This window comes from Diaphorina citri, unplaced genomic scaffold (genome assembly GCF_000475195.1).
Source record: "Diaphorina citri unplaced genomic scaffold, Diaci psyllid genome assembly version 1.1 scaffold173, whole genome shotgun sequence".
Lineage (NCBI taxonomy): Eukaryota > Metazoa > Arthropoda > Insecta > Hemiptera > Psyllidae > Diaphorina > Diaphorina citri.
The window spans coordinates 82,933-110,345 of record NW_007377610.1 but is presented as its reverse complement, the minus strand read 5'-3'; the positions used below and the strand labels follow the sequence as shown (position 1 = coordinate 110,345).

General features: G+C 36.5%; 1 long non-coding RNA gene and 4 other non-coding genes across 5 annotated transcripts in view; 3 read left to right on the top strand and 2 right to left on the bottom strand.

The window, feature by feature from the left end:
• The window catches only part of LOC113465861, a 33,322-nt gene extending 19,949 nt beyond the window's left edge, over nucleotides 1–13,373 (top strand). Inside the window, exon 2 of the long non-coding RNA XR_003390438.1 lies at nucleotides 13,230–13,373. This is a non-coding gene — a long non-coding RNA (uncharacterized LOC113465861). The remainder of the gene's footprint in view (nucleotides 1–13,229) is intronic.
• LOC113465863 lies at nucleotides 8,752–8,868 on the top strand. The gene has a single exon (XR_003390440.1). It is a non-coding gene; the product is annotated as a U5 spliceosomal RNA (small nuclear RNA).
• A 1,013-nt stretch (nucleotides 13,374–14,386) lies between the features above and the next one.
• Nucleotides 14,387–14,503, top strand: LOC113465864. Its single transcript, XR_003390441.1, has one exon. It is a non-coding gene; the product is annotated as a U5 spliceosomal RNA (small nuclear RNA).
• Nucleotides 14,504–20,196: 5,693 nt separating this feature from the next.
• Nucleotides 20,197–20,403, bottom strand: LOC113465865. The gene has a single exon (XR_003390442.1). It is a non-coding gene; the product is annotated as a small nucleolar RNA U3 (small nucleolar RNA).
• A 1,065-nt stretch (nucleotides 20,404–21,468) lies between these two features.
• LOC113465862 lies at nucleotides 21,469–21,675 on the bottom strand. The gene has a single exon (XR_003390439.1). It is a non-coding gene; the product is annotated as a small nucleolar RNA U3 (small nucleolar RNA).
• Between the last annotated feature and the right edge of the window lie 5,738 nt (nucleotides 21,676–27,413).

Below are 27,413 nucleotides of genomic sequence, written 5' to 3'. Positions count from 1 at the left end.
GATGTGCACCAAATGTCGTGAAACCCCACCGAAACTTCAAAAACTATTCCTCAAATTCTCAAAAAAAAAAAAAAAAAAAAAAAAAAAAAAAACATTTTAAAAATAAACCACCCATGAAGAAGAGGAAGAAGAAGGAGGAGGAGGAGGAGGAGGAGGAGGAGGAGGAGGAGGAGGAAGAAAATGACAAGGAGACAGGAATAGTTATGCGTTTCTCTCTCTCTTCTTGATTTTACGACTGGCCATTTTCTTGTTGGCCTAACATTTCAGTTTATTGCTTCCTAAAGCCTCGTACATACGTTTCCAATTGTTTGGAGAAGAGCATAATATGCTATTATGACATCACCAAGGATACCTATACCTACTAAATTCCTAAAGGTGTGTCCACAAATAGTCGACCGACCGTCGATATGACTGACTCAATATTAAATTATGAAGCATATATTTTATAGTGATTAAATTGAAATCTTTTCCAACTTAAAATGTCAAGTAAATATATTTTTGTTTTTCTTCATGGAATATACTTACCTACCTACTTGGTTTCCTTACCCTTTGGTTTTTCTGGACGAGTCTTTTGCGTTTTATTATATTTGTCATCTATGTCTATGTCCATACTATTTTCACCATGATGGCCTTTTTGAGTTTGGGGAGGTCATTTAATTATTTTTATTCTTCTTCTGTGTCCTCTGCTATCTCCACTCCAGACATCAATAACTCTGTTCCCAATTTGTTCATTTTCTAGTTCTTCTTGCTCTTTTTCTTCTTGTTTTCCTCCTCCTCCTCCTCCTCTTCCTTCTTTTTCTTCTTCGTCTTTCCTTTTCTTTTTTGTTCTTTGCCATCTTCTTTCTTTGTCTCGATGTTAATGTTGGAAAATTACTTATTTTTCTTGGACCTTTGCCGCACTATTTTTCTCGTTTTCAACCCCCTCTTCAACTGTTCTAAACTTTCTATATTTATAAAATTAGTAATGGAAATTTATAGACATTATCGTTATCTTTATGTCTTGTTCTAATAAATTTCGTAATATTGTCGATGTAAATATTGTTGTGATTATTATTGATATGATGACATAATATCTTTTCCTTTTGATACTTTTCATGTTGATGTACCTACTTTAAAAACTAATCAGGCAACCAGTTTCGATGTTAGATACTGAAAAACTCAACAAAATGAGAAAAGCATAAAAAAGGATTCAGCGAAGTTAGTAATATTGTCGATGTAAATATTGTTGTGATTATTATTGATATGATGACATAATATCTTTTCCTTTTGATACTTTTCATGTTGATGTAGGTACCTAGTTTAAAAACTAATTATAGGCAACCAGTTTCGATGTTAGATACTGAAAAACTCACTAAAATGAGAAAAGCATAAAAAAGGATTCAGCGAAGTTGATGAGATTGTAAAAAAGAAGTCTCAAAAGGAATATCTATCGCAATCTAATTCTCATCAGACTCGTAAAGAAACGAAACTTTGGCAACATGGCAAACAATACTCTTGACAACTCAACATAAAATATTGAAACAAAAACTAGAAACACAATAAGTACTCCTGACAAGATTGCAAGATAAAACAACAGCACTAATACTCATCAATTCAAACAATGCAATGCTCTTGCAGAAGACAATAACACTAAAGACACACAACTCAACGAGCTTTTTCCCCCGTCTTGAAATTCAGGATGACAAAGTGCAAATAAAGTTAGCAAAGTTCCATCTGAGATATAAACAAGAAGGGTTTAAACTGTATTGAATGATAAAAAAAACAATAACTTATAACGCCCTTCTAGCTTAAAAAATAAGTACAGTAGAACCTCGATATAACGAAATACAAGAGGCTGATTTGTTTGGAGGAAACTTGAAGCTTAACCTATCCTTTATGCACATGTCTGTGTTGCCCCTTTTTGTTTGAAAGAAAGGAAAATGGACTTGTATCGTAATACCCATCGAGGTTTTTCGTTATAAGTATAACTTGTAACTAAGTTCGTCGTTATATCGAATATCAAGGTTCCACTGTATACCTACTTAATAATCTTCATATTGGGTAATTGGGGTCATATTGTCATAGGATCGGGTTTGCCATTGTTTTATGTTTTCATTATGAGAGTGTAATGGTATACCTACAGATCTTTTTTAATAAATAATTTCATTTCGTGGCCTCGCCAGCAGAACCTAGGTCAGGAATCTTTTATTAGAACATTGTCTGATTTGTCTGTCTCCATTTCATTGTTATTAATAACAATGATTTGTTATTCATTTATTCAGGCGGGTGTACAGTAGTTATGTTGTATGTATTTTCTTACTTTTCCATACAAACATGCAAGACCAGATGAAAGGAATTTCCTAGCATTATTCTTGGGTTTTTTATTTTTTTCTTTTATTCTTTTCATTTGAATCTCCTAGTTACTTTCACATTATTTTCTAATTTGCTTACAAGAATGATGATGAAGACACAAGAGAAGGTAGAAGATTTACATCAGTTCATAATCATGATCTAATTTGTTAGGTATTTTTTGATATTGGTCTAGGTGATTTGTTTACTCTTATTACATTTTTTTATAGGTACCTACCTACTACTTACTATCAAGTTTTGATACTATTGATATAAACCATTCAATGTGTATCTAACAAAAACTAGAAACACAATAAGTACTCCTGACAAGATTGCAAGATAAAACAACAGCACTAATACTCATCAATTCAAACAATGCAATAACACTAAAGACACACAACTCAACGAGGTTTTTCCCCCGTCTTGAAATTCAGGATGACAAAGTGCAAATAAAGCTAGCAAAGTTCCATCTGAGATATAAACAAGAAGGGTTTAAACTGTATTGAATGATAAAAAAAAGAATAAAGATAAAGAAATAAAGATAAAGAATAAAGAAAAAAAAAGATAAAGAAAAAAGAATCACTTATAACGCCCTTCTAGCTTAAAAAATAAGTACAGTAGAACCTCGATATAACGAAATACAAGAGGCTGATTTGTTTGAAGGAAAGGAAAGGAAAGGAAAGTGGACTTGTTTCGTAATATTAAGGTTTTCATTATAAGTTATTACCTACTTGTAACCAAGTTCGTTATATCGAATATCAAGGTTCCACTGTACTTAATAATCTTCATTTATACCTATTGGGGTCATACTGTCATAGGATCGGGTTTGCCATTGTTTTATGTTTTTATTATGAGAGTGTAACGGTATACAGATCTTTTTTAATAAATAATTAAAGTAATAAATCTATTTTTAAGTAATCCATCAAAAAGTTTCGCTCAGAAAATTATGCACTTTCCAACAAACTTTGATGCTGTAAAGTCCTGGAGCAAAAGTTCAAAGTTACAAAACACAAACATCAAAATCATCAAACATTAATGGAATTCAGGGCACATCCGGTTAGGGGTGGTAGTTACTTGAAGGTACTGTGGGATCGATTCTCATGATTGTCACAACTTTGTACTTTCCTTCCTCTTCTTTATTCTTTTCTTCATCTCTCCCTTCTACATTAATTTTGATGACAAGTCGCGATACTTTAGTACTTTGATGCTGTAAAGTCCTGGAGCAAAAGTTCAAAGTTACAAAACACAAACATCAAAATCATCAAACATTAATGGAATTCAGGGCATCCGGTGGTAGCTACTAGAAGGTACTGGGATCGATTCTCATGATTGCCACAACTTTGTACTTTCCTTCCTCTTCTTTATTCTTTTCTTCTGTTCTTCATCTCTCCCTTCTACATTAATTTTGATGACAAGTCGCGATACTTTAGTCTTTATATTCTTTCAACTTTTTTCTTTATTCTATTAGTTTTCTTATCACTTTGTTTCTCTTTCTCTCGTGCCTTCTTTCCATTACTTTCTCTCTCTCTCTCTCTCTCTCTCTCTTCCCTATTTATTTTCTCGTTTTTAAAGGTTTGACCCATTTTCTTTGTATTTTATGTAGGTTAGTAACGGTTAGTTGATATACTTTATGTAGGGTAGTTGAAATATAGTGTGCAAATTTTATTTTACAATTCACTTCAGCTAATAGATTGTCACAATAAACTTTTTTTTTTCAAACCCAGTGGTGTGGTGCCTCTCAGAATTTCTTCAAGCGTTTCTTTAGGTAGGTAACTGTGAGTTTATCTACATTGCATCTGATCGTAAAGGCATAAATTCCTGGTACAAGACTACAAGTACAATTTCTTTCTCTTGATATGTAGAGCTGGTGTTACTAAAGTAAATTTTGATGGACTCAAAAGTCAGTAAATTTTTAATGGTTCAAGAAGGTTTGTATTCTCCTTTCGAAAACAAAACCGATTCCGACGGCCCGCCATCTTGGAACTATGGTTTAGTACAGGAGCTATTACGCCAAAAGAGGGGATACGAGCTTCAGAATTGGAGCATTCCAAAAGTAAAATACGAAACTATATTTGCCTAAAGCCTAAAGAAAAGTTAAGGTTTATTTCGGCTTGTCGCATTAAACTTGTCTCTATTTTCTCTATTTTAGAGTAAAATTCAAGGACGTTGAGTGTCCGACTATAAGCCCTAATGTGCTAATGTTCATAATTTTCTTCAGCTTAATGGTTAACGGTGTTTGAGAGGTTTTATTTTCAGAAAATTGTGTACGATTTCCTCTTACTGTCACGCCCACTGTGTTTTTCGCCATTAATTTGCTTTCAACACATTTTCCTCTTGAGAAAAATGAACGGGCTTTTCATTAAGCAGTTTAGCACACAAAGTATCTATTTCCTAGCTATACTCACTTGAACAAACGAAGAAAGGTTCAAGTTTTAACTCGACAGTCTTTCATTTCCTTTGTCCTTTTGTTTGTTTCACAATAAATTTCTAAATTGTGAAGAATTTTGGCAAAAGTGTTGCCTGTCTGAATGAATCCATGAGACTTTGTTTCGGAAATTCAATATGATGGACCAGGTATTTCCTGTCTGTTCTTGGAATTCTTTCAAAGTCAATCATTTCTAATGTGTATCAGTTCTAATAAGTTGTTAGTTTTACTCCTTATCTTAGCTTAATTAAAGTTAACAGATCACTTTCAAAGATAGACAGGTAAACGGATCTCATTATGATCAGGTTTCTCTCTCTCTCTCTCTCTCTCTCTCTCTCTCTCTCTCTCTCTCTCTATCTCTTTATTATGTTTTCTCTCTCTCTCTCTCTCTCTCTCTCTCTCTCTCTCTCTCTCTCTCTCTCTCTCTCTCTCTCTTTCTGCATTGAAACATAGGTAATAATCATGAGTTCATGAGATAAATATACCGATCTGCTGTCATTCAGCTAAACATCTCAAAAGCTTTTTACCTCGAGATCTATGAATTAATAATTTACCAGAGTTCTCATTTTATATTTCAACCCTACACTCTCCTCTTGTTAATTAATTAAAATACATTTTTTCCACTTTTTCTTCTTTTCGATGGTCAGTTTTTAGTGTCAAAACACGTTTTGAGGTCCCTAGAGCCTAAATACAAAGTTTCAGCCATTGGTCCGTGTGTGTGACTGTGTGTGTCTGTAAACAAAATATCTCAAGAACGGTAAGAGCTAGAGACTTGAAATTTAGTATGTAGGTCACAAATGTGACAAGGATGCAACACGAAACTTTTGGTTAAGACCGGTGCAACGCTTGGCGGCATTTTACCGCTTTTTGGCGGTTTTCGGTGTAATTCAATAATATCTCGGGAACGGTATGAGCTAGAGACATGAAATTTGGTATGTAGTTCACAAATGTGACAAGGATGCAAGTTTTTGGCTCTACTGACTAAACGGTAAGAGATATCGAAAAAGTTACAATAGAACACCCGCTCAAAGTCATACCTAAAACCCCCAAAAAAGTACTTTTCATTACCATTGGAGTAACGGTTAGCTGTATTTTGATCTCATTTCGGCCGTTTTCGACCGCTTTTTGGCAGTTTTCAGCTCTACTCACTAAACGGTTAGAGATATCGAAAAACTTGTAAGAGGAGACCCTCAAAATCATACCTAAGAAACCCAGCTAAGCATAATTTAATAGTATAAGGAAAGTCGTGTGATGTTCACACCAGATTTTTTTTTTTTTCTTATTCTTCTCCATCCCCCTTCCTTACTTTTCCTTCACCACATCTTCTTCGTCTCGTCCTCCTCCTCTCTCTCTCTCTCTCCCTTCTGTTCCTCTTCCTGTTTCTCCTTCTCTTTCTACCTCTCCTCCTCTTTCCTTTTCACCACCATAATGTCTACCATCACTTACTCTTTGATTTTCTCCACTTTCGTCGTAATTCCGAACTCTCCCGAAAGCTATTAATAATGCAAGAGGACCTTGTACATGCACTTGCACATACTCATGTACTCACACATGGGTTCTTTAATGTTAAAGATACATTATACATACCGATACCTATAGTGTAAGTGGAAGATACGTTATAAAGGGAGTTTATAAAGTCTTTCCTACCGTTAGATTTTTCGAGAACGGCTCAGAATATCAAAAAAAGGGTGTGACAGCTATTAATTTATTGATGATTTTTTTGGGGAGATTAGTTTTCCCCTTAATTTTCTTGAGAAACAGTCGTTTTTCCGTCATATTCTAAGCCTAAGTCTCATAGTATTCCAAGAAGTTCTTTACTCTCGAGAAACCCTGCTCTGAAACAGACTATATAAACACCCTGTATAAACCACATGCTCATTATTTACAGCGTGGTGTGGAATAATGGAAAGCGCATTAGATTAGGAGTTTTTGGTATAGGGTGATCGAGAAATCTGTACAGGATCGTGTTGCAAAAAGATAGCACTTCTCCAAAGGCAGGTATAGGGTAATGTTTTTTTTTTAATCTTTAAAACCATGGCACAACTAGTTAGGTGTTAGGTATGTCTAGTAAGTTGCTGTGATCTCAAAATATTGCGAAATAACTATAAAAAAAAAAAAAATTGTAAAGATGCAGGAACAGGCCTTGTAGAAAGTTCATACATAATTAATTAATTATAGTTACTGATCCTAGAGATCTAGAAGACTAACAATACCTCCAGTAGGTATATTTTTCTACTGAACCCTGTATGGAATGAACATCTATTTATTCTATTTATAATCTAGCTATAATAGAATAGAATAGAATAGAATAGAATAGAATAGAATAGAATAGAATAGAATAGAATAGAATCTAGCTATAATTGAGATAGGTATACAGGATAGTAAAGCTCTGCTTTGCCACGTGCCATATAGATGTATCTACATAATTGCATAATAATACTGAATAAAATGGCTAAAGATATGTAGGTGTGTAGTACCATTGTTCACCACCATAATGTCTACCATCACTTACTCTTTGATTTTCTCCACTTTCGTCGTAATTCCGAACTCTCCCGAAAGCTATTAATAATTCAAGAGGACCTTGTACATGCACTTGCACATACTCATGTACTCACACATGGGTTCTTTAATGTTAAAGATACAGGGAGTTTATAAAGTCTTTCCTACCGTTAGATTTTTCGAGAACGGCTCAGAATATCAAAAAAGGGTGACAGCTATATTAATTTATTGATGATTTTTTGGGGGAGATTAGTTTTCCCCTTAATTTTCTTGAGAAACAGTCGTTTTTCCGTCATATTCTAAGCCTAAGTCTCATAGTATTCCAAGACGTTCTATTCTCTCAAGAAACCTTGCCCTGAAACAGACTATATAAACACCCTGTATAAACCACATGCTCATTATTTACAGCGTGGTGTGGAATAATGGAAAGCGCATTAGATTAGGAGTTTTTGGTATAGGGTGATCAAGAAATCTGTATACAGGATCGTGTTGCAAAAAGATAGCACTTCTCCAAAGGCATCAGGTATATCAGGTATATGTTTTTTTTTTAATCTTTAAAACCATGGCACAACTAGGTATTAGGTATGCCTAGTAAGTTGCTGTGATCTCAAAGTATTGCGAAATAACTATAAAAGGACAAAATTGTAAAGATGCAGGAACAGGCCTTGTAGAAAGTTCATACATAGATGATTAATTAATTATAGTTACTGATCCTAGCAATCTAGACTAATCTAGAGGAATAACAATACCTCCAGTAGGTGTAATTTTCTACTGAACCCTGTATGGAATGAACATCTATTTATTCTATTTATAATCTAGCTATAATAGAATAGAATAGAATATAATCTAGCTATAATTGAGATAGGTATACAGGATAGTAAAGCTCTGCTTTGCCACGTGCCATATAGATGTATCTACATAATTGCATAATAATACTGAATAAAATGGCTAAAAATATGTAGGTGTGTAGTACCATTTTTATCTCCATTTAACCCCCTGTGTGTAATGTGTAGTCAGGAGTGTTTATCAAACGCATTCGCATTATCTTCCATTCAGCGGTGCTCAGCTTGCAGCGTGCTTCTTTATGGGTTTTGAATGTTGAATATGTTGGATTTAATGTTTCTCAGTAAGGCGTCAGGTTTGGATCTTTGTCATTCTCTTTCATGTATTCTTTCAATCTTCTGTGTTGAAAAGCACCAAATAAATAAAGTCGATTCAATATCTATCTCTGTACAACTGTTCATACAGTGGTGAAGCATGTAGGTTTTGAAAGAGTTTTTAAACCGGTTTATACCTATGTAGTTCAATAGATTCACCCGTCTTGATTAGCACATGGCTCATGCGAACCTTCTCCCTTCTCATTGGGTGTTGCGTATTGCATACTCATTCAATTTTCATCGTACCCTATGTATTCCCCACATATTATAATGTTTTATATAACTTCTCACTCTCTTGTACATATCATCTTGTTTTTGTGTCTCTTGGATTTTCTTCATCGTCAACTCTGGCTTCCCTTCAGAACGAATAAATCTTTCGCCTTTTACTAAAGATTTCCGTGGAGGGGAGCAATTGATGAGTCTAACTCAATTTTTCGTGCTCTTGATTTCGGTCGAGGCGTAATCTTTTGATAATTCACTAATTCAGGTAGTAATAAATTGATCTCACAAAGTGAGGTTTCCAGATTTAATCCATGACTTCTCCTATTGTTGCTCTCTTTTGTAATCTTTGTTTCACAACTCACAAACTGTTTGTCCAATTTTGATCAATTCGCTCTAATATGTAGGTACCTCTTTTGGTCTTGATCGATCAGGCGTTCATATGAGTGAGTTCCTATTTCTTGTTCTTGTTGCATAATTCATATGAGTAAGTTCCTATTTCTTATTCTTGTTGCATACCTAGGTGACCGAAATTCTAGTCTGAATGTCTGATGAAAAGTTGAGCATTGCTGAAAATTCAGTTAAACGGCCAATCGTACCGTAAATGTTGCTAAGGGAACGACTTTGATCCAAGTGCTTAATTTAAATTCCACGCTCCCCTTCTGGTGTCAATTTTCTAACAGGGATTTAGGAGTGATGGAGTTGGAGATTTTCTGGAAGAGGGAAGAAGGGGGATTTTTCGAGGGTGTCGGGGTGCCATTAAGGGAGGGAGGGGAACCATGTGGTGTGAAATTTGAGGGGAGGAAAAACCCACCGTAAATTTCCGTAAAAAATTGTCCCCGAAATATTTTTTTCCACCTGAGTCTAACTTCAGTGAGAGGCTGGTTATGTTTTCAACTGGAGGGGGACGGCGCATTTATGAGAACATAAATAAAAAAAAAACTATAGCCCAACATTTTATTATTTTTTCAGTGCTCGTATTTTACGATGGAGGATTGAAATATTTGTCCCCTAAAAATAATATTTGTTTTGTTCCTCCTGCGAGTGCTATTCCTATGTGAACATAGAGCAATGCGGATGATAATGTAGTTTGGAGGAGGAGGAGGAATGCTTCTACATCTTCCAGTAGAGGTGACTGGAGTGTAGAGGGGTTTTACGAAATACATTTAATACTTGAAGGAGAGGCACTCCTGAAATTGCTCTAAAAGGACTCTACCTACGGACTGTTCAGTGACAAACAAAATCTCTCGAGGTTATGCACTCATACATTCAAGTTATTGGCGTTATGTATTGAATTGTATACCTACATAACCTCTGCAGAGCCGAAGCTCCGGTTCTCAAAACACACACATGACCGAATGCCAAAATATATAAAATGCACGTTTTTAACATCGCTGCGACTGTTAAAAGCCAATCCTGCAATGTTGTCCACTGTAATAATTACCTACATCCAAAACTTTTGCTGTGTGCAAAATATCCAGCGATAACCAAACCCAAGTTATTTCTCAAATAAACCTCTGCGCTCTGCGTAAGAGAATGTACTCAAAGTATCAGACAGAATAACGACGAGGAATCAACATAAAATGACATAAATGCAATGCAAGAGACTATTTTCAAGTCACGTGTCTCACTCCACAGCCCCGCTATATCTAGATTCCGTAAAAGGGTAATAATCTCGCTATCTATTTACTAACTCTGCATCATATTTTCTCCATCACACATCAGACACAAATATTTTCTCTGGAACGTTGATGCTGATGCATTAAGTTGGAGCCATGAAAAGCTCAAGTATCTTCGAAGCAAAGTGGAGGAAATGTAAAACAGGCTCGTGTGAGTAGGAAGACTGAGGGGTTTGAAACTTGGAGATTTTAATCTTCCCCCATGTGTGGCTTTATGTGTGACTTCATAGCGGCCACTTTGTCTGAGTAGTTTGATGAAAGTTTTTCTCCATCACACATCAGACACAAATATTTTCTCTGGAACGTTGATGCTGATGCATTAAGTTGGAGCCATGAAAAGCTCAAGTATCCTCGAAGCAAAGTGGAAGAAATGTAAAACAGGCTCGTGTGAGTAGGAAGACTGAGGGGTTTGAAAATTGGAGATTTTAATCTCCCTTCAACTTTCGTCTCTAATGTTGAAAAACTACCATATTATTTTGTTCATAGTTGACTTTGTTTTTTTAGTTCTAATAATTAGTTTTCAAGTTCTTATCTACCTATGTAGATATTTTCTAGTTGTGTTTACCTTCTTTCTGTCTCTAACTCTATGTATTGACAATGTAAGATACCAATTTGGTTTGTATTTACAAATAAATAAATAAATTCAAATTCCCCCCATGTGTGGCTTTATGTGTGACTTCATAGCGGCCACTTTGTCTGAGTAGTTTGATGAAAGTGATTGGATACTAAAGCCGACTCACCTATAAAAGAGCTTTATCTCTAAGGCGACGCCAGAGTTGCTCAGCTGCTTTCGAGCCTGGAACATTGGAATGCTATATTATAGCGTTGAGCTTCCCGATATAGAGTTCAATATTAGAGTGCTAAAACCCAGTCACGCAATTGGGCTGCCGGCACCCTTGTTTTTTTCTCAGTGTTCTTTTGTTTTTTGCTGGGTTCGAAATTTAAGAGGTCTCCTTGTTTCCTACTCCTACCTAGTTACCTAATACTCATCTTCATTTGACAATATCAAAATGATAAGTACCTACCTACCTATCTACAATAATGTGAATATTAAGTTCTCGAATAAACATAGGGATAAAGGGCAAAACACTAGATTACACGTGATGAGTTCAAATGTACTAAAAATGTACCTGCTGAATGGAAATGAGAATGTAGCAAACCAGAGATAAATCGCAATAGACAAACCTCAAAAAAAACGTCAAATATTAGTACAAATGTACTAAAAATGTACCTACCTGGTGAATAATAAGAATGTAGCGAACTACCGGTACCGAATCACAGACATAGCCCAATAGACAAAACACGAAACAATACGTAAATTAGTACAAATGCAGGTACTAAAAATTCACTTGTTCACCAATAACTGATTTTTTAAATATTTAAATTCCTCTTTTTTGACAAGAGTGACTATGTAAGGGGGGCACCCATCAGAAACTCTCAACTCGTTATTAAAAACTTCAAAAGCCACCCCAAAGTGCTGTAAACCACGTTAGTAACGACAAAAATACATTTTAAAAAGAAACCCCAAGATTTTACGACTGGCCATTTTCTTGTTGGCCTAACATTTCAGTTTATTGCTTCCTAAAGCCTCGTACATACGTTTCCAATTGTTTGGAAAAGAGCATATGCTATTATGACATCACCAAGGATACCTACTAAATTCCTACAGGTGTGTCCACACTCCACACATAGTCGACCGACCGTCGATATGAGTGACTCAATATTAAATTATGAAGCATAGGTATATTTTATAGTGATTATGTATATTGAAATTTGAAATCTTTTCCAAATTAAAATTTCAAGTAAATATATTTTTGTTTTTCTTCATGGAATATATATATACTTACCTACTTGGTTTCCTACCCCTTGGTTTTTCTGGACGAGTCTTTTGCGTTTTATTATATTTGTTATCTATGTCTATGTCCATACTATTTTCACCATGATGGCCTTTTTGAGTTTGGGGAGGTCATTTAATTATTTTTATTCTTCCTCTGTGTCTCTGCTATCTCCACTCCAGACATCAATAACTCTGTTTTGTTCATTTTCTAGTTCTTCTTGCTCTTCTTCTTCTTGTTTTCCTCCTCCTCCTCTTCCTTCTTTTTCTTCTTCGTCTTTCCTTTTCTTTTTTGTTCTTCACCATCTTCTTTCTTTGTCTCGATGTTAATGTTGGAAAATTACTTATTTTTCTTGGACCTTTGCCGCACTATTTTTCTCGTTTTCAACCCCCTCTTCAAACTGTTCTAAACTTTCTATTAATAAAATTAGTAATGGAAATTTATAGACATTATCGTTATCTTTATGTCTTGTTCTAATAAATTTTATTTCGTGGCCTCGCCAGCAGAACCTAGGTCAGGAATCTTTTATTAGAACATTGTCTGATTTGTCTGTCTCCATTTCATTGTTAATATTACTTTCTTTATTATTCATTTATTCAGGCGGGTGTACAGTTATTTTGTATGTATTTTCTTACTTTTCCGTACAAACATTCAAGACCAGACGTCTTCGGATGAACTTCTTTCTAGGAATTTGCTATAGGTAGCATTATTCTTGGTTTTTTTTTATGGCTTCGTTTAGACTGTTTAGAGTGCCAGAGTTCTCTGGAATGAGCTCTTCTTGATACTACTCGTAAGGAGGTACTCATAGACTCATACTATTTTTTTCTTTTATTCTTTTCATTTCAATCTCCTAGTTACTTTCATTATTTTCTAATTTGCACACAAGAATGATGATGAAGACACAAGAGAAGGTAGAAGATTCACATCAGTTCATAATCATGATCTAATTTGTTAGGTATTTTTTGATATTGGTCAAGGTAATTTGTTTACTCTTATTACATTTTTTATAGGTACCTACCTCCTTACTATCAAGTTTTGATACTATTGATATAAACCATTCAATGTGTATCCAATTGTTTTGTTTCAGATAACGATGTGCCACCGGTGGAACAAAGTCCCGATGGGTTTCTCAACTTCAGCGCTATTTCCCGTCACCACAGCGGATGGTACAAGTGTACGTCACGTCACCTGTTGACCGATTACTCTTCCATCGGTTACTTCCTCAACGTGCGATGTAAGTGAACACATTTTATAGCTAACCCAGTTAACAGTCAGTTCTGTAGGTATACAGGCAGCAGGCAGTCATAGTAGTGTAGTTGGTAAGGCATCAAATTTATAACCAAGGGACTGTGGACACTTTGGTTCGAATATCAGCAGAGAAAAAAACAAATTAGTGGTAATTAATGGAAACTTTGAAGAAGCCTTTCTTTTATAACCTCGTTATTGTTATTTGAGCATAGATAATATCGTGGCTTTCCATTATAGTAGAATTGGGTCTGTTTTGTTCTATCCTCTTCTTTGCCAAAAGATATGGCACCAGAAAACTTTGTCGCTCGAATAAAACACACTTGAATTGCCTATTTATATCACGGGGAGAATTTATACCTATTTCACATGAAAATAATGATAAGTCATTTTTATCACAAAATATGTATTATACCTAGGTCCCATTTTATCATTTTTATCTCCATTTAACCCCCTGTGTGTAATGTGTAGTCAGGAGTGTTTATCAAACGCATTCGCATTATCTTCCATTCAGCGGTGCTCAGATTTCAGCGTGCTTCTTTATGGGTTTTGGGTTTTGAATGTTGAATATGTTGGATTTGGTTGTTTAATGTTTCTCAGTAAGGCGTCAGGTTTGGATCTTTGTCATTCTCTTTCATGTATTCTTTCAATCTTCTGTGTTGAAAAGCACCAAATAAATAAATAAAGTCGATTCAATATCTATCTCTGTACAATTGTTCATAGGTATAGTGGTAATTGGTAAAGCATGTAGGTTTTGAAAGAGTTTTTTAAACCGGTTAATACCTATGAACCTATAATGTAGTTCAATAGATTCACCCGTCTTGATTAGCACATGGCTCATGCGAACCTTCTCCCTTCTCATTGGGCGTTGCGTATTGCATACTCATTCAATTTTCATCGTACCCTATGTATTCCCCACATATTTTAATGTTTTATATAACTTCTCACTCTCCTGTACATATCATCTTGTTTTTGTGTCTCTTGGATTTTCTTCATCGTCAACTCTGGCTTCCCTTCAGAACGAATAAATCTTTCGCCTTTTACTAAAGATTTCCGTGGAGGGGAGCAATTGATGAGTCTAACTCAATTTTTCGTGCTCTTGACTTCGGTCGAGGCGTAATCTTTTGATAATTCGTAAAGATTTCCGTGGAGGGGAGCAATTGATGAGTCTAACTCAATTTTTCGTGCTCTTGATTTCGGTCGAGGCGTAATCTTTTGATAATAATTCGGGTAGCATTAACTCACAAAGTGAGGTTTCCAGATATAATCCATGGCTTCTCCTATTGTTGCTCTCTTTTGTAATCTTTGTTTCACAACTCACAAACTGTTTGTCCAATTTTGAAGATTTAATCCATGACTTCTCCTATTGTTGCTCTCTTTTGTAATCTTTGTTTCACAACTCACAAACTGTTTGTCCAATTTTGATCAATTGGCTCTAATATGTAGGTGTACCTCTTTTGGTCTTGATCGATCAGGCGTTCATATGAGTAAGTTCCTATTTCTTGTTCTTGTTGCATAATTCATATGAGTAAGTTCCTATTTCTTGTTCTTGTTGCATACCTAGGTGACCGAAATTCTAGTCTGATGAAAAGTTGAGCATTGCTGAAAATTCAGTTAAACGGCCAATCGTACCGTAAGTTTCCGTAAAAAATTGTCCCCGAAATATTTTTTTCCACCTGAGTCTAACTTCAGTGAGAGGCTGGTTATGTTTTCAACTGATGGAGGGGGACGGCGCATTTATGAGAACATAAATAAAAAAAACTACCTATAGCCCAACATTTTATTATTTTTTCAGTGCTCGTATTTCACGATGGAGGATTGAAATATTTGTCCCCTAAAAATAATATTAATTTGTTTTTCTTCTCCTGCGAGTGCTATTCCTATGTGAACATAGAGCAATGCGGATGATAATGTAGTTTGGAGGAGGAGGAATGCTTCTACATCTTCCAGTAGAGGTGACTGGAGTGCAAAGGGCTTTTACGAAATACATTTAATACTTGAAGGAGAGGCACTCCTGAAATTGCTCTAAAAGGGCTCTACCTAACGGACTGTTGTTCAGTGACAAACAAAATCTCTCGAGGTTATGCACTCATACATTCAAGTTATTGGCGTTATGTATTGAATTGTACCTACATAACCTCTGCGGAGCCGCGAAGCTCCGGCTCTCAAAACACACACATGACCGAATGCCAAAATATTTAACATGCACGTTTTTAACATCGCTGCGACTGTTAAAAGCCAATCCTGCAATGTTGTCCACTGTAATAATTATACCTACATCCAAAACTTTTGCTGTGTGCAAAATATCCAGCGATATTTTGTAGCGATGTAGGTAAAGTAAGTAAAGTAAGTAAGCGATAACCAAACCCAAGTTATTTCTCAAATAAACCTCTGCCTAAGAGAATGTACTGAAAATATCAGACAGAATAACGACGAGGAATCAACATAAAATGACATAAATGCAATGCAAGAGACTATTTCCACAGCGGATGGTACAAGTGTACGTCACGTCACCTGTTGACCGATTACTCTTCCATCGGTTACTTCCTCAACGTGCGATGTAAGTGAAATCCATTTGACACATTTAATAGCTAAACAGTTAACAGTCAGTTCTGTAGGTATACAGGCAGCAGGCAGTCATAGTAGTGTAGTTGGTAAGGCATCAAATTTATAACCAAGGGACTGTGGACACTTTGGTTCGAATATCAGCAGAGAAAAAACAAATCAGTAGTAATTAATGGAACCTTTGAAGAAGCCTTTCTTTTATAACCTCGTCATTGTTATTTGAGCATAGATAATATCGTTATAACCTCGTTATTGTTATTTGAGCATAGATAATATCGTGGGTTTCCATTATAGTAGAATTGGGTCTATTTTGTTCTAATATATCCTCTTCTTTGCCAGAAGATATGGCACCAGAAAACTTTGTCGCTCGAATAAAACACACTTGAATTGCCTATTTATATCACGGGGGAGAATTTATACCTATTTCACATGAAAATAATGATAAGTCATTTTTATCACAAAACGTGGAAAGTGGGAACAGGATAAGGAAAAGAAAAGAGTTCTCAATATTTGTGTGAAAGAGACTAAAACAAAATCGTCAAAAATAAAATTGTGAAAACGTCAATTATAAAAACAACAAGAATCGTTTCAAATTGAGCAAAACTTCAGCAAACAGCAAACTGCATGTTCCACAACGGAAAAGTTTTCAAAAGGAGAGAGGGGGGAAAAAGAGCATCAGGGAGATTTCCACGAGAGATTAAAAACCCTCCAACACAAAAGAGAAAAACTTTCCCTCTTAACGAAATAACAAAACGGCTCCTCAATCATGTAACGTCATAATTATGGTGAATGGGAATAATTGCTGACACAAGAGGGAAAACAAGGGATAAAACGGATGAAGACTTAGACTGGATGATGACGGAAAGGGAGGCAGCGAAACTTCTTGTTTTAGGTTAACGGAGAAGAAAAGATTAGGTGCAGAGAGAAATAGGGGATGCTGTGTAGGAAGTGGAAAGTGGGAACAGGATAAGGAAAAGAAAAGAGTTCTCAATATTTGTGTGAAAGAGACTAAAACAAAATCGTCAAAAATAAAATTATGAAAACGTCAATTATAAAAACAATAAGAATCGTTTCAAATTGAGCAAAACTTCAGCAAACTGCATGTTCCACAACGGAAAAGTTTTCAAAAGGAGAGAGGGGGGAAAAAGAGCAGGGAGATTTCCACGAGAAATTAAAAACCCTCCAACACAAAAGAGAAAAACTTTCCCTCTTAACGAAATAACAAAACGGCTCCTCAATCATGTAACGTCATAATTATGGTGAATGGGAATAATTGCTGACACAAGAGGGAAAACAAGGGATAAAACGGATGAAGACTTAGACTGGATGATGACGGAAAGGGAGGCAGCGAAACTTAAGGGAGAAGAAAAGATTAGGTGCAGAGAGAAATAGGGGATGCTGTGTAGGAAGGGAACTCGTTCTGCTATGTGGAGGCGACAATCTGATATCTGATATGACCGTCACTGTTTTGGGACGCGGACGGTATGATATTGCCGTTACTTGTTTAGGACGGTAGGTACAAATACTCTGGGACGTATTTTAATTTTTCAGCTTTTTACCTCCTTCACTTGGTTTTCGATTTCACCATGTCCGTCAATAGACCGAAAAAGTACTCAAATGTACTCGATTTGTACTAAAATGTTTGGAAATGTACCTACTTTCTTACTCTCCGTGTACGTATTATGTAGGCATCAAATATGTACTGAATTTAGTACAATTGCACTAAAATTGTACTGAATAATAGTACTTTCGCCAATGCCTCCACTAATCTCCACTGGTAATTCCTAACGATAATCTCCATCTGAAAGTTCATTCAGAATCTAATACATATTTCATATTTATATGAAAAAAATCTTTTCAAAGTCTAAAAAGAAAAGTCTGGGCAGCCTTAGCAGGATTTCCGGTAACCAGGGCCGTTCTGAAAACACGAAAATTTCGTTTTTGGGCCTAATGGATCTATTTTGTAAGTATCATTTTAATAGAGAATCACTTTCAGGGCAAAACACTAGATTACACGTGATGAGTTCAAATGTACTAAAAATGTACCTGCTGAATGGAAATGAGAATGTAGCAAACCAGAGACAAATCGCAATAGACAAACCTCAAAAAAATACGTCAAATATTAGTACAAATGCACTAAAAATGTACCTACCTGGGTACCTGGTGAATAATAAGAATGTAGCGAACTACCGAAGCACAGACATAGTCCAATAGACAAAACACGAAACAATACGTAAGTTAGTACAAATGTAGGTAGGTACTAAAAATTCACTTGTTCACCAATAACAGCTGATTTTTTAATTCCTCTTTTTTGACAAGAGTGACTAAATAAGGGGGGCATCCATCAGAAACTCTTAACTCCTTATCAAATGATGAAAGTGATTGGATACCAAAGCCGACTCACCTATAAAAGAGCTTTATCTCTAAGGCGACGCCAAAGTTGCTCAGCTGATTTCGAGCCTGGAGTATACTGACTCCAGGGTTTTATCTTTTTATATTTCCCCGGAATAACATCATAGGGCAGAAGGAGGGTACAGAAAGGTTAGATCTGAGGAAGAAGAGGAACATAAAAGGGTAAGTTGTACATTATGATATTTATGATTAATGAATAAGTCTCGGGCATTATAGAATGATACAAACCCTAAGCAAGTCATCACGATATCATTCTCTATTATCTCCGTGGAGATGGGATGGAGGATATTTAGATATCTAATGTTGTGCACTCTCTATTCCTTGAACATGTGTCCAACTACATCCCTCCTGACGGACTGGACGAGAAAAATTTTTGCGGTGTAATTTTTTTAATTTTTTCTTCTTTCATATGAGTAAATATTTGAAAATCATGAGAATTGTCAATTGTTGTTTGTTTAGTTTTGATGTAGTTTTTATTGTAAAAAAGGTTCGTCCCGTAAATAAATAAATTACAATTACACATTCACCATTTATAAATTTTAACCCAATGTGATTGACTAATTCCTTAATTTACTGGGTTAGCCACTAGGAGCCGGGGCTACAAAGTGATTTATATCACACGTAATACATTTGTAAAAACTAAAACAAACAATACAAGACAGAGTCCATAATAAATGGATTAACCACACATAGTTCCTAACAATCCTAACACACTTCAAAACATTCCAGTCTACAAATACAAATAAATCATTGGGAAAATAAAAACGCTACAAAGTGATTTATATCACACGTAATACATTTGTAAAAACTAAAACAAACAATACAAGACAGAGTCCATAATAAATGGATTAACCGCACATTGTTCCTAACACACTTCAAAACATTCCAGTCTACAAATACAAATAAATCATTGGGAAAATAAAAATCCAACACAAATCTGTCAGGGATATTTTCAAAAGTCCACAATAATTTTTAGGAGGAAAAAAAAATCCCGTTTGACATCCCACTCCCCTCCCGTCTGTCTCCTATTTCGGGATAAGTTTTTATTTATTGCCGTCGGTATTTTTCAGATAATTCCCATAAATGCCCCCCCAATAGAACCTAGAGGAGGGAGAGAGAGAGAAATGCTCAGGAGAGCAATTAAATGAAATAGAGAGGGACAGAAAGAGAGGGGGTGAAAGGGTCCTCACACAAATATAAAAACTGGAAAATTTCGATAATTTTACGATTTTTTTGTATTGGAGGAATCGATCAGGGTGGTGCCGCCTACTCAACAGCTACATGTCCAGGATAGATGGAGTAACGTCAAACTCATGCCCGAAGTGCAACACCGGGTCCCACGACATGAAACATCTATTTTAGTGTCCAGCAGCACCCACCAACCTGGACGTCACCATACTTTGGACGGACCCAACGGAGGCGGCACGCTTCCTTGACCTGAGGACGGCAGAGGAGGTCGATGTATGATGCTAATACAACAACATCTCTCTGTTGAGTGATGGAGATAAAAAACATACCATATGTAAAATGTGATAGGTACTCCACGGAATAGTCTTAAGTTAGGAGGATAAAGTCACTTATTCGGTGTGCATAACGGAGAACGGACCCTCGCCTAGTACCTAGCCAAAAGAAAATAGTCAAACCATGCTAAGCGACCTTCGCCGAAAAATAGTACCGATCCTCGCAGAAGATCAAGATATTGAGTTGAGTATTTTTTCTGCGATGGTAAATGGTCAACATAAAGGCTGCACAATGTTCCAACTGAGCATGAGAGCATGTAAGAGCAGTGAGTTCAAGAACTCGTATGATGGGGTAATTAAAAGTTTGGGGAGGCCACTCAGACACCTCACTCACCCGCCTAACTCGAGAGTCAGGGCGCGATCATCGAGGTGTGATCCAATCTTGGAGAAGATCGGATCACACAACCTCACGCTCAGGTGAATGAGAGAGTCTCATCATCGTGACCGAGGGGCTGGAAACTATAAAAGTTTGTCAACCTGAAGATATACTACAGAAATGATCCTGTGAAGTATGATCTTGATGATAAATTCGATTCACAAAACGAATAAGTGAAGCATGGCATTATGTAAAAGTGAGAAGTTATATATTTCTGTATATTGTGTCGTGAGCGATGTATGAGGAGTGACCTTGAGGCTATGTATACCTACAGTACGCGTATTGCATACTCGAAAATACGTAGGAGTAAATATTGTGAAGCAATACATTTTTTTATAATATAGGCATAATACAATAGGTATATTTCAAACATGAATGGTTGGATTCTTAATTCCTTATTGTTTATTGTGTCATCTACCCAGATTCAAGACACTCTTCTTGATTGCAGGGAGAAGTCATGTAAAATAAAACTCCAAAATAACAATTATCACGAGCATATCATCCCAACATTGAGGGCCTGTAATTATTATACCTTACACAAGGAAAAGAAAAAAATTCTGCAGACTATCCACCAACTTGGAAAATGAAGTGAGAGTACACACATTCTGCTTTCTGCATGAGGCAGTAGATAATGTTGCAGTTGAGAAATACAAAAACATGAAGCCTGAAATGATTGCTAATGCTAACATTGTAAATCAATGGCAGAGGACTGCTCAGTATATACTACAAGCAAAAGCAAATGTTAGACGAAAACAAATACACAAAACTTCAACAGGAGTTGAACAAACAGATTCAAGACACTACAATGTTGCAGTTGAGAAATACAAAAACATGAAGCCTGAAATGATTGCTAATGCTAACATTGTAAATCAATGGCAGAGGACTGCTCAGTACTACAAGCAGAAACAAATGTCAGACGAAAACAAATACACAAAACTTCAACAGGAGTTATGGCTGTCACCACACTTTGGACGGACCCAACGGAGGCGGCACGCTTCCTTGACCTGAGGACGGCAGAGGAGGTCGATGTATGATGCTAATACAAAACAACAACTCTCTGTTGAGTGATGGATATAAAAAACATACCATATGTAAAATGTGATAGGTACTCCACGGAATAGTCTTAAGTTAGGAGGAATGGAGGATGCAGTGAGTTCAAGAACTCCCTGAATTGATGTTATTGATGGGGTAATTAAAAGTTTTGGGAGGCCACTCAGTCACCTCACTCACCCGCCTAACTCGAGAGTTAGGGCGCGATCATCGAGGTGTGACCCAATCTTGGAGAAGATCGGATCACACAACCTCACGCTCAGGTGAATGAGAGAGTCTCATCATCGTGACCGAGGGGCTGGAAACTATAAAAGTTTGTCAACCTGAAGATATACTACAGAAATGATCCTGTGAAGTATGATCTTGATGATGAGTTCGATTCATTAAACGAATAAGTAAAGCATGGCATTATGTAAAAGTGAGAAGTTTTATATTTCTGTATATTGTGTCGTGAGCGATGTATGAGGAGTGACCTTGAGGCTATGTATACCTACAGTACGCGTATTGCATACTCGAAAATACGTAGGAGTAAATATTGTGAAGCAATACATTTTTTTATAATATATGCATAATACAATAGGTATATTTCAAACATGAATGGTTGGATTCCTTATTGTTCTTAATTCCTTATTGTTTATTGTGTCATCCACCAAGATTCAAGACACTCTTCTTGATTGCAGATTGCAGGGAGAAGTCATGTAAAATAAAACTCCAAAATAACCATATCATCCCAACATTGAGGGCCTGTAATTATACCTTACACAAGGAAAAGAAAAAAAAATCTGCAGACTATCCACAACTTGGAAAATGAAGTGAGAGTACACACATTCTGCTTTCTGCATGAGACAGTAGATAATGTTGCAGTTGAGAAATACAAAAACATGAAGCCTGAAAAGATTGCTAATGCTAACATAGTAAATCAGTGGCAGAGGACTGCTCAGTACTACAAGCAGAAGCAAATGTCAGACGAAAACAAATACACAAAACTTCAACAGGAGTTATGGTGTTGATGGTTGAGATAGACTCAAAGAATTTGGTGAATATGGATTCGTTTGTTTGAAGGAAATATGTGGAAAGTGGGAACAGGATAAGGAAAAGAAAAGAGTTCTCAATATTTGTGTGAAAGAGACTAAAACAAAATCGTCAAAAATAAAATTGTGAAAACGTCAATTATAAAAACAACAAGAATCGTTTCAAATTGAGCAAAACTTCAGCAAACAGCAAACTGCATGTTCCACAACGGAAAAGTTTTCAAAAGGAGAGAGGGGGGAAAAAGAGCAGGGAGATTTCCACGAGAAATTAAAAACCCTCCAACACAAAAGAGAAAAACTTTCCCTCTTAACGAAATAACAAAACGGCTCCTCAATCATGTAACGTCATAATTATGGTGAATGGGAATAATTGCTGACACAAGAGGGAAAACAAGGGATAAAACGGATGAAGACTTAGACTGGATGATGACGGAAAGGGAGGCAGCGAAACTTCTTGTTTTAGGTTAACGGAGAAGAAAAGATTAGGTGCAGAGAGAAATAGGGGATGCTGTGTAGGAAGGGAACTCGGGGAACTCCTACTTCGAGTAAGATGTTGTTAGGAGCCCAGATATTGTTTCTGGACATCCAGGGAGTTTCATACCCCTGTCAATCCTTCCATCATTGATCATTGTGAGTTGTGAGACCATTCTTTCACTGATTCAGAAAGTACCTTGGAGTAAGAAGAACCCTCATGAAAATGGAGCTGAAGAGAGAAATTTCATATGATGAGACTAAAGGCCACAAAGATATCCCGAAAAATAATTAAATCAGTGTAGTTACATTTTAAGTAATTTACGTTCATTTTCAGATTAATTTTTCTCGCCATCCAAAATCCAAAAAGGCAACAGCTTGAATACCCATATATGAGCACGTTGCCTTCCAGTAAGGCTTTGGATGAGGTGTTTCATTCATGAAAAATCGAAGAACACCCTAGTCTCTTCATCAGACGTGAAGTACACATTGCTTTTGTTTTTAACTTTTTTTGTTCCGATAAATCCACTTGAATTTTCACCATCTCGAGATCTCTTCCCCCTCCTGTCAGTCCTGTCTACATCCCTGGCAATCCACTCAACTCCACTAATAATTATGAAAGCTTATTTTTATTATGGACGGACAGACTGTTGCTAAGGGAACGACTTTGATCCAAGTGCTTAATTTAAATTCCACGCTCCCCTTCTGGTGTCAATTTTCAAACAGGGATTTAGGATGGAGTTGGAGATTTTCTGGAAGAGGGAAGAAGGGGGATTTTTCGAGGGTGTCGGGGTGCCATTAAGGGAGGAAGGGGAACCATGTGGTGTGAAATTTGAGGGGAGGAAAAACCTCCAGCATGAAACGACAATTTTGTTCGGAAAATTTGGAACACAAAACTCATTTGTCACAAAGTTTTTCGCTCCCTCCTTTTTTCTTTCCTTCTTTGCCCCTCCTCACTCTCTTGTTCTTTGCCTCTCTCTCTCTCTCCTTCCCTCCTCTCTTTCTGTCTCTCCCTTACTCTCTCTCTTATTTTAGCCTAAAGTTTCGTTCTTTTTCCTTACTCACTTACGCACAGTGAGTACAAATTAGGTACCTACCTGATAAAGAATTAAGATTGATTGCAAGAGCTTGCTTTTTCCTTACTCACTTACGCACAGTGAGTACAAATTAGGTACCTACCTGATAAAGAATTAAGATTGATTGCAAGAGCTTGTAGAACCTATTGATGAAAAGGACTCCTTCATGGCCCTATCAGACGAGTGTCTCTCTCTCTCTCTCTCTCTCTCTCTCTCTCTCTCTCTCTCTCTCTCTCTCTCTCTCTTATTTTGGGCTAAAGCGCTAAAGTTTCGTTCTTTTTCCCTACTCACCTACGCACAGTGAGTACAAATTAGGTACCTACCTACCTGATAAAGAATTAAGATTGATGGCAAGAACTTTAGAACTTATTGATGAAAAGGACTCCTTCATGGCCCCATCAGACGAGATGGATAATCTAATCCATTTCATAAATCAGGCGATAGATCCAACATTGCTAATCATAATTACCATGTGGTGTGTATTCAGTCTTCTATACCCAAGGTCCTAGATAAATTGGTCTCTTCCGATCTATCATTTGCATGTAAACAGTTCATCTCAGACCAACAGCACGGTTTTACAAATTACAACCAAAAGATCCACAGTTACAAATTACAAGTCTCCCCTGTTACCAATATGGACAAAGATCTTATTACCTAAATCTTGACGTTGTTCATTGCGGGGACATTATGCGATGCGCGCTGTTCATTCTACCCATCAGACGAGATGGATAATCTAATCCATTTCATAAATCAGGCGATAGATCCAACATTGCTAATCATAATTACCATGTGGTGTGTAATGTGTATTCTATACCCAAGGTCCTAGATAAATTGGTCTCTTCCGATCTATCATTTGCATGTAAACAGTTCATCTCAGACCAACAACACGGTTTTACAACCAAAAGATCCACAGTTACAAATTACAAGTCTCCCCTGTTACCAATATGGACAAAGATCTTATAAATCTTGACGTTGTTCATTGCGGGGACGTTATGCGATGCGCGCTGTTCATTAGTTCATTCTATCTACACTGGCATAGCCAAGGCGTTTGATAGAGTTAAATGTCAAGTTTCTAGGTGCTAAATTGATCTTGTGGGCTACAGGGGACGCGTTTCTCACTTTACTAAAAAATTTTCTACTGCTACTTCGAGTAAGATGTTGTTAGGAGCCCAGATATTGTTTCTGGACATCCAGGGAGTTTCATACCCCTGTCAATCCTTCCATCATTGTGAGACCATTCTTTCACTGACTCAGAATCTCAGAAAGTACCTTGGAGTAAGAAGAACCCTCATGAAAATGGAGCTGAAGAGAGAAATTTCATATGATGAGACTAAAGACCACAGAGATATCCCGAAAAATACTTCTGCTATATGGAGGCGACAATCTGATATCTGATATGACCGTCACTGTTTTGGGACGCGGACGGTATGATATTGCCGTTACTTGTTTGGGACGGTAGGTACAAACACTCTGGGATGTATTTAATTCTTCACCATGTCCGTCAATAGGCCGAAAAAGTACTCAAATGTACTCGATTTGTACTAAAATGTTTGGAAATGTACCTACTTTCTTACTCACCGTGTAATTATGTAGGCATGGAATATGTACTGAATTTAGTACAATTGCACTAAAATTGTACTGAATAATAGTACTTTCCCCAATGGCTCCACTAATCTCCACTGGTAATTCCTAACGATAATCTCCATCTGAAAGTTCATTCAGAATCTAATACATATTTCATATTTATATGAAAAAAATCTTTTCAAAGTCTAAAGAAAAGTCTGGGCAGCCTTAGCAGGATTTCCGGTAACCAGGGCCGTTCTGAGAACACGAAAATTTTGTTTTTGGGCCTAATGGATCTATTTTGTAAGTATCATTTTAATACAGAATCACTTTTAAATCAGTGTAGTTACATTTTAAGTAATTTACGTTCATTTTCAGATTAATTTTTCTCGCCATCCAAAATCCAAAAAGGCAACAGCTCGAATACCTATATATGAGCACGTTGCCTTCCAGATGAGGTGTTTCATTCATGAAAAATCGAAGAACACCCTAGTCTCTTCATCAGACGTGAAGTACACATTCTGCTTTTGTTTTTAACTTTTTTTGTTCCGATAAATCCACTTGAATTTTTACCATCTCGAGATCTCTTCCCCCTCCTAGTTAGATTTTTTTTTAATTATTATTATTTATTTTTATTTTATTTCTTTTTTTTTGAGATTTCAAGTCAGCATTAAAACTATCCTCACGAAGCTGAGTCTGAGTGCACCCTGAAATAGCCCGTGCAATGTATACGAGTTTACACGGAACACTTCATAAATTTAAAGTAATTTTAGTTGTTCATAAAAACTCATTACAAATCGATGAGATTAATACGGACGAAGGACTAGGCTAAATTTTATGACTTGACTTGGACACGAACTATCAACCTCTAGATCCGAGGAGCCCAATGTTAACCACTACACCCCTGAGGTTGGTTACATGTTACATGCAATCATGCAACTCTAAAGCTGTAGGAATAATAATTTTAGCCCCGATCTACATGACGGACAGACCCCTTCACTTCAGCCTTTGAGATTTCTATATCTTCTGTTATGAATAGAACTCTTGATTGTATAGAAAGTGTAATATGAAACCCCTTGCCTCTTCAGTAGAGATGGGCTTTACCCTTAAGTTATGTAATTGAGGGCATGTTTGATGGGATTTTAATGTCACTGTAAGGGAAGATTTGTCCAGAAGAAAAGCCCCCAACAAATGACACGAAAAAGAGGAAGAACCAGGCTGAGCAGAAAGTCCTAATAAAACACCTGTTTAGGCTGTTGGAATGCTATATTGTAATGTCGAGCTTAATCCTGATATAGAGTTCAATATTAGAGTGCCGTAAGAGAGAGATGAAGGGGCTTCATTTGATTAATTTGCTAATCCTTTGCAGTCTGCTGGGGCCACGTTTTCTGCCCTTTTTACCCATCCCTTGGTCCTTCCCCCTATAGTCCTTCTTCTCCCTTGCCTTCTCTCCCTCCTATCTCTCCCTACAATGACTAGCCTTCCTTCCCCTCCCTCCCCCTCCCTTCCCTTCCTCGTTCCTTGTAATAGGGAGCTATATAGCATCCAGACAGACTCTTCCTCACTCCTAACTAATCTTTAGAAAAGCCCAGGGATGAAAAAAACTGTGCGTATACCCATTCTACCCATAGAGTTTTAATTTTTCTCTCTGCCTAACCGGAATTACATAATGTAGGTAGGTATTAGGTACACATATTATGTATGTATTATGTTTGTATACGTATATGTAAATACAAATTCTATTGAATCCTATGAACTTTTCTATTGCTACATGATTTATCTGTCGGGCCCGCGTTTATTTGATCTATATAGGCTTTCATATATTGCATATTGCATGGATAGGCTAGTCTTTCATATGTATGCATTGTTTATTATTATTATTATTATTATTATTATTATTATTATTTTTTGAGATTTCAAGTCAGCATTAAAACTATCCTCACGAAGCTGATTGCACCCTGA